This window comes from Octopus bimaculoides, chromosome 13 (assembly GCF_046866305.1).
Source record: "Octopus bimaculoides isolate indiv1 chromosome 13, ASM4686630v1, whole genome shotgun sequence".
Taxonomy (NCBI): Eukaryota; Metazoa; Mollusca; class Cephalopoda; order Octopoda; family Octopodidae; genus Octopus; species Octopus bimaculoides.
In genome coordinates this window covers 58,573,016-58,578,889 of record NC_142940.1, presented here as the reverse complement: position 1 = coordinate 58,578,889, position 5,874 = coordinate 58,573,016, and the positions used below count along the sequence as shown (strand labels likewise).

Genomic DNA, 5,874 nt, shown 5'->3' with positions numbered 1-5,874 from the left:
GTAAGTGCGACTCACGGTACCACATGAAGCACAAAATATATCATCCTTAATACGCCATGAAATAGAAATATAGTTACATTGCACATTATCATGCATTATACATTATTTATGGTTATCGATATACCAAAAATTGAGTTCATCATATAATCTTGCTGTTATATTTATGAAGATATTTATTGAGAATGCACACCTCTACAATTCTAAACTTCATATCTACAAATCTTACACTGCATCTGTTAAAATATGGGAACCCACGTGAATTTCTTTGTAGCTATTCACTGTAGTTGCATTAGAAGCGACATATATCTCATGTTGTTTCTTTTGATGTTTGCCGTTCAATTAAAAGGGAATGGAAATAAAAGGAAATTTTGCGATGAGATATTTTCTTGCGCTATTCAAACACTTTTTCCAGAAGGAACGTGACTCAAAATTAACATTCTGAACCGGACATGAGAGCGGTGCTGCAACAATGGAAAACACCGTTCTGTAAATGTGTTTTTGAGTGTATCTGTGTTTATTTTATGAGGTGAACTCGATGCATTCTCTCGAGTAGAGTCTAGGAGAAGTATTCAAATAAATAAGCCCTACCACGCTCGGCTTTTCACTCTAAACCTAAGAGAACCAAAGTCTTGTATAGAAGCCCATCGTATACATATGTGTGTAGCTATGTACGTCTTTGTAGGTGTGTTTTCTCCCACCCCTCTTCTTGACCACCCTTTGCTTGTTTACATCTTCGATGTTTGCGGTTCGGGTATAGAGAACGACATAATGGTTGCAAGACTCTAAAACTTATTACTGTTGTCAATTTGTGCAGCCAAACCCGTCAAACTGGTTCCTCCGTATGTCTGTTGTCCATCGACAGTAACAAGTGAAAAGCTACATATAAGTTTGCTTTACTGTGTTAAGATTATACGTACGGCAAAAGAAATATGTTTACAAAATAATACAAACAACAGGTTTTTCATTTTGGTACTTCAAATCTCAGACACCATTTTTTTTATTCGTTCTAACTTTTCCAGAGTAATAGCTTCGAAAAAAATAATCCACTTCTTTTTGCTTTAGGTTGTATTGGTCCGATAGTGTAGAAATGTTTTATGTCCTGTTAACAGTAAAATAAAATCTCAAAAACTATGATGATATGTACATAAATTGAAAATACTTAAGATTAAAAAATTAAAGGAGCTTAATTAGATAAGAGAAAAGAATGTCATGTTATGCGGGCATTTTGGAAATATCTCATGGAGTGAAGACCTCCCATTGGCAAGGCCTAGTGCCTGTTCCGCCGCCCTGCCAGGAATACCAGAAAATCGTGGGACTACAGCATGATGGATTGTGAAGAGGAAGGGGAAGAGCTCAACCGAGCCAACGCTGCCTCTTGCATTGATGCTGGGTGGAATAATCCTAGAAGATCAGCGCTCAGGATCACGAAGCTCTATGAAGAGAGTAACTGCAACGCTCTCATTGAGGTGGGGTCTACGGTTGTGTGATCAGCTACCGTAAGATTTCCTACGACTCAGCTCCCAATTCAAATTCATAATAATGGAATTGGATAGCGCCAGAGAGACATGGGAAACCGTGAAAGCAATAAATAAGTAAATAAATATAAATATTTAATGTATAAAAAATAAAAGAAATACAGAAATATAAAAAAATTATCTACCTACACTCTTGTTCAACTCCTCTGATTCATACCTAAATGTATAAAAGTAATTATATAACCTCTGCTTGTACTTACTTTTTTGCTATGTCGCGCTTTGCTTTTTATCGAGATAAACATCGTGTTCGTATGTTTGTGTCTTGTCTGTGTGTGCTTAAATGAATGTATTTTGGAAAATGTGGTATGTGCCACTTACGAATTAGAAACTTTTCGCTATGTCTGAACTAATCTAATCTGATGTTTGAATAGCGATTATGAGTTAGTAGATACATGAGCATGAGGCGTATCTATATTTACTGAGTAGTACCACATCATTTATTTCATAATTTGAAAGACTACTATCTTCAATAAACTTCTAGTTGATGTTATAATAGAGGTTTATCTAAAATTCCAGATATACACGTACAATCTTGTTGAAATCCTCTGAATCATATCTAAATGTATAAGAGTGATTATATAACACCTGCTTGTACGCATTTTTTGCCATGCCACATTGTGCTTGTTTATGAAGATAAACATCGTTTTATGAATGATATCAACTGAGTTGCAAGATAATTTAAGTGGGCGTGTATTTTGTCTCACCATTCAGCATCATTTTTATTTCCCAGACAAGGGTTTGAAGGAACCTTCCAATCATTAAAATTGCACTGGAATAGATTCTATACAACGGCAGACAAAATATTCAGAGGCGCTGCATATTGTTTTAACAACACGTTAACTTAGAGTACTTCAACAAGACACCGAATAAAAGAACCGTCCTCACCCCTGAAAATTTCACCTATCTCAAGCAACCATATATCAAATATACCGTTCTAATTGGTTCAAAATACGTTATGTTGATAGAATCATAAACATAATTCATTGATTCGTTTTCATCACCACAACTTCGTGCTTCAGTAAACAGGTGAAACCGACTGATAGCATCAGACTTTAAACAACTAGTACTGGAGCTTATTTTTATGGATTAAACCCTTTAAGACGGTTTCACGGCATACTCGAAGTCCAAGACGGACGACAGCCATGTTGAGGACGCGATGTGAAGCAAGTAGAAGATAGAAGATGATATTATACGGAAACAATCTTGAACATCAGTCCATAAATATTGATAAAAATATCATCAAATCTCGAAATACAACAAAACTATAAATTAAAACAGATAATATCTATATTAACATTATTTATATATTAATGACTGCAGTAATTAAACACGCCCAGTAGTAGTGACTACTGATTGGAACCTGACCTGCAAATACAATATAACTATATATTATTCGGAACATCTGTATTGATGAGAGATAGGAATTTTCTATGCAGTTTTAGTATTGATCTTTGATGTTCAAGTGACACTGGCATAAACAGTGGTAAGGTGATGGCTTCACAGCAATGTCGCAGTTGCTATTACAATGACAACATAATTGTTATTTCAGAGAGTAACCATTGTGTTGTATATTATCGTATTTTAGTAATTATCAGCGTTATTGTAGTTGGAAACAGTTTTATTGAATATGCGTTACCAGGTCATCTGTGTGATATTAAAATTATATTATGCTGCAATTAATGCAATATTGTAATAGTATTAACATGAAACAGAAGTTATATCATTGGTATTGCGTGGATGAATTAGCGTTCAAGCGTTAATGTTAAAATTGCATTGTTTTCTTCATTATGGCGATAACAGTATGTCATTTATTTACTTATATTTATATTGTTTTTGGAAGCCAGTCTCATCCTGAAAATGAAATGCTAATATATTCTGAAAAAAAAAAAAACGCTGAATGCAATATTTAGGATGATACCGAAAACCATTTGTGCTCTGTTGAATCTATTTATTGTCTCTTATCCCGCGGTTTCTACCTCCCTCGCTTCCTCTCTCTCACTTCTCAATGTCGACTCTCATTCTTACATCTGCACCTAACAACCTACTGCACACAACAGTGCCACGAACCCCTGTCCCTGTTAACCTCGATGAATCGCTTGGTTTAGAAATTACATGACAAGCTTTCATTTATCTCGCTGTATGGAGTGCTCTGAGCATTTCAATCAGATATGACCGGACAATTGAACAGGATTGCACGTATATGGATCCATTTTAAGACAATCTGATCTCTCTCATAATTTTAAAATTGTTTTTTCTAATACATACATGCATAATGCGTACATAAATGTGTACATGTATATGTGTATGTATATATATATATATATATATATATATATATATATATATATATATATGTGTGTGTGTGTGTGTGTGTGTGTGTGTGTGTGTGTGTGTGTGTATTTATGTTCATGCAACAAAACTGACTCTGCAACAGTTGTGAAGATAAGAGTTCCAGCTGATCCGATGTACGGAAGAGCCTTCTCGGAAAATTAAATTACAAGTAGCTAAGCACTCCACAAACACACGTACCCTTAACGTAGTTCTCAAAGTTATTCAACGTGACACGGAATGTGACAACGCTGGCAGTTTGATATACAGATGTTACGCATTTTTGCTAGCTGAGTGGACTGAAACAACGTGAAATAAAGTTTCTCGCTCAAGGATAAAACGCGCCGCCGAGAATCAAGCTCACGTCCGTACGATCGTGAGCCGCATAGACTAACCACAGCGCCATGCGCCTTTAGTCTTAACAGAAATATGATCTCAGTGGAGGATAAGCAAACCAGATCATAGAATGGTATCACGTATCGATAACAAAACCCCTGTAAACTATGAACACCTTCAAAAATAAAATTTAATTCTACAAAAAAGGAGAATCTTAAGGAAACCACGAGAATACACGATAAAGAATTTTCACAGTGAACAAGAAATACAAATAAACAAACCTATCAAAACATATACACCTGAACATCAGAAATTTAATGGATATTATTATGGTTTTGATATCCGGGCAGTGCCATTCAATCTGGCGGTGTCTACAACATCAAAAGATAAATGCTACCTGAAAATCAATAGACAAGAATCAGGAGCATGAGCAATATATTCCTTATGTCTGAATGTGCTTATAGTTATAAAACGGTAATACAAGCACCAAGTCTCAAATATAAAATGTAATATAGCTTTGGCTAACAAACTAAGAAAGAAAAAAAACGTATAGAAAACAGAAAATTATGAGCAAAATGGATATTGCAGCCCTTAGAAATATTGAAATTTAATACGACTAAATATTAAAACTAATTAGCGAACTAATTATAGTGTACAGAAGTTATTAAACAATAAATGAGTTGTAAGAACATACAGTAGACAATAATAAACCAAGCAATAAATATTCTAGAACTTTTCCACCTAACAACTTATAAGACATGACTAAAAGACAAAATCCATTAAAACGAACTAAACGTCAACTAATCGGTATAACATATCTATAACAATCAAGCACCAGTCATCTCAAAATGATATGACATGAGAATGAACCAATGTAGACCTGGATCTATAAAAGGTACACCTTAATTGGAGAATATATATCTAAATCAATATTTCTGCTTAAAACTTAAGTAAGATTGAATAAAAGAAATAAATGAAAGGTACAGAAAATATTCCCTTTCAAAACAACATAGCAACCTCGCGATGCGAAGAAATCAAAGAATTACCGCTAAAACTATCGCTGACCCCTGCCAAAGGATTACTCGATATTTAGGAGCGGAAATCTAGAATTTCTCTCTTGCAGATGTGACTGCACACAAAAGTACATAACTATATAACTACTAAGTCAAAAACTGTAAAGCAATGACATAACTATTAATACTAATAAAATAACTAATTACTTTAAAGATATAATAATTTATCAAAAATTTTAAAAACTATTAAAAAATATTTATTATAAAGAGGCGCATGAGTGGCGGAGTGGTAAGTAGCTTGCTTACGAACCACATAGTTCCGGGTTCAGTCCCATTGCGTGGCACCTTGGGCAAGTGTCTTCTACTATAGCATCAGGCCGAACAAAGCCTTGTGAGTGGATTTGGTAGACGGAAACTGAAAGAAGCACGTCGTATATATGTATATGTTTATATATATATGTGTGTTTGTGAGTCTGTGTTTGTCCCCCCCCCAACATTGCTTGACAACCGATGCTGGTGTGTTTACGTCTCCGTAAGTTAGATATTCGGCAAAAGAGACCGATAGAATAAGTAGTAGGCTTACAAAGAATAAGTCCTGGGGTCGCTTTGGTCGACTATAGGTGCTGCTCCAGCATCGCCGCAGTCAAATGACTGAAACAAGT

At 35.0% G+C, this 5,874-nt stretch overlaps 1 long non-coding RNA gene across 4 annotated transcripts in view; it reads right to left on the bottom strand.

The window, feature by feature from the left end:
- Positions 1-957: 957 nt before the first annotated feature.
- Positions 958-5,874, bottom strand: part of LOC149132923 (uncharacterized) — a 202,297-nt gene continuing 197,380 nt past the window's right edge. For 2 of the 4 annotated variants that reach the window (XR_016244125.1, XR_016244122.1), the window contains exon 4: positions 958-1,099. This is a non-coding gene — a long non-coding RNA (uncharacterized LOC149132923). Of the gene's footprint in view, positions 1,100-1,664; positions 1,693-5,795; positions 5,864-5,874 lie in introns of all 4 variants that reach the window. The other 2 variants (XR_016244124.1, XR_016244123.1) reach the window with 2 other exon arrangements.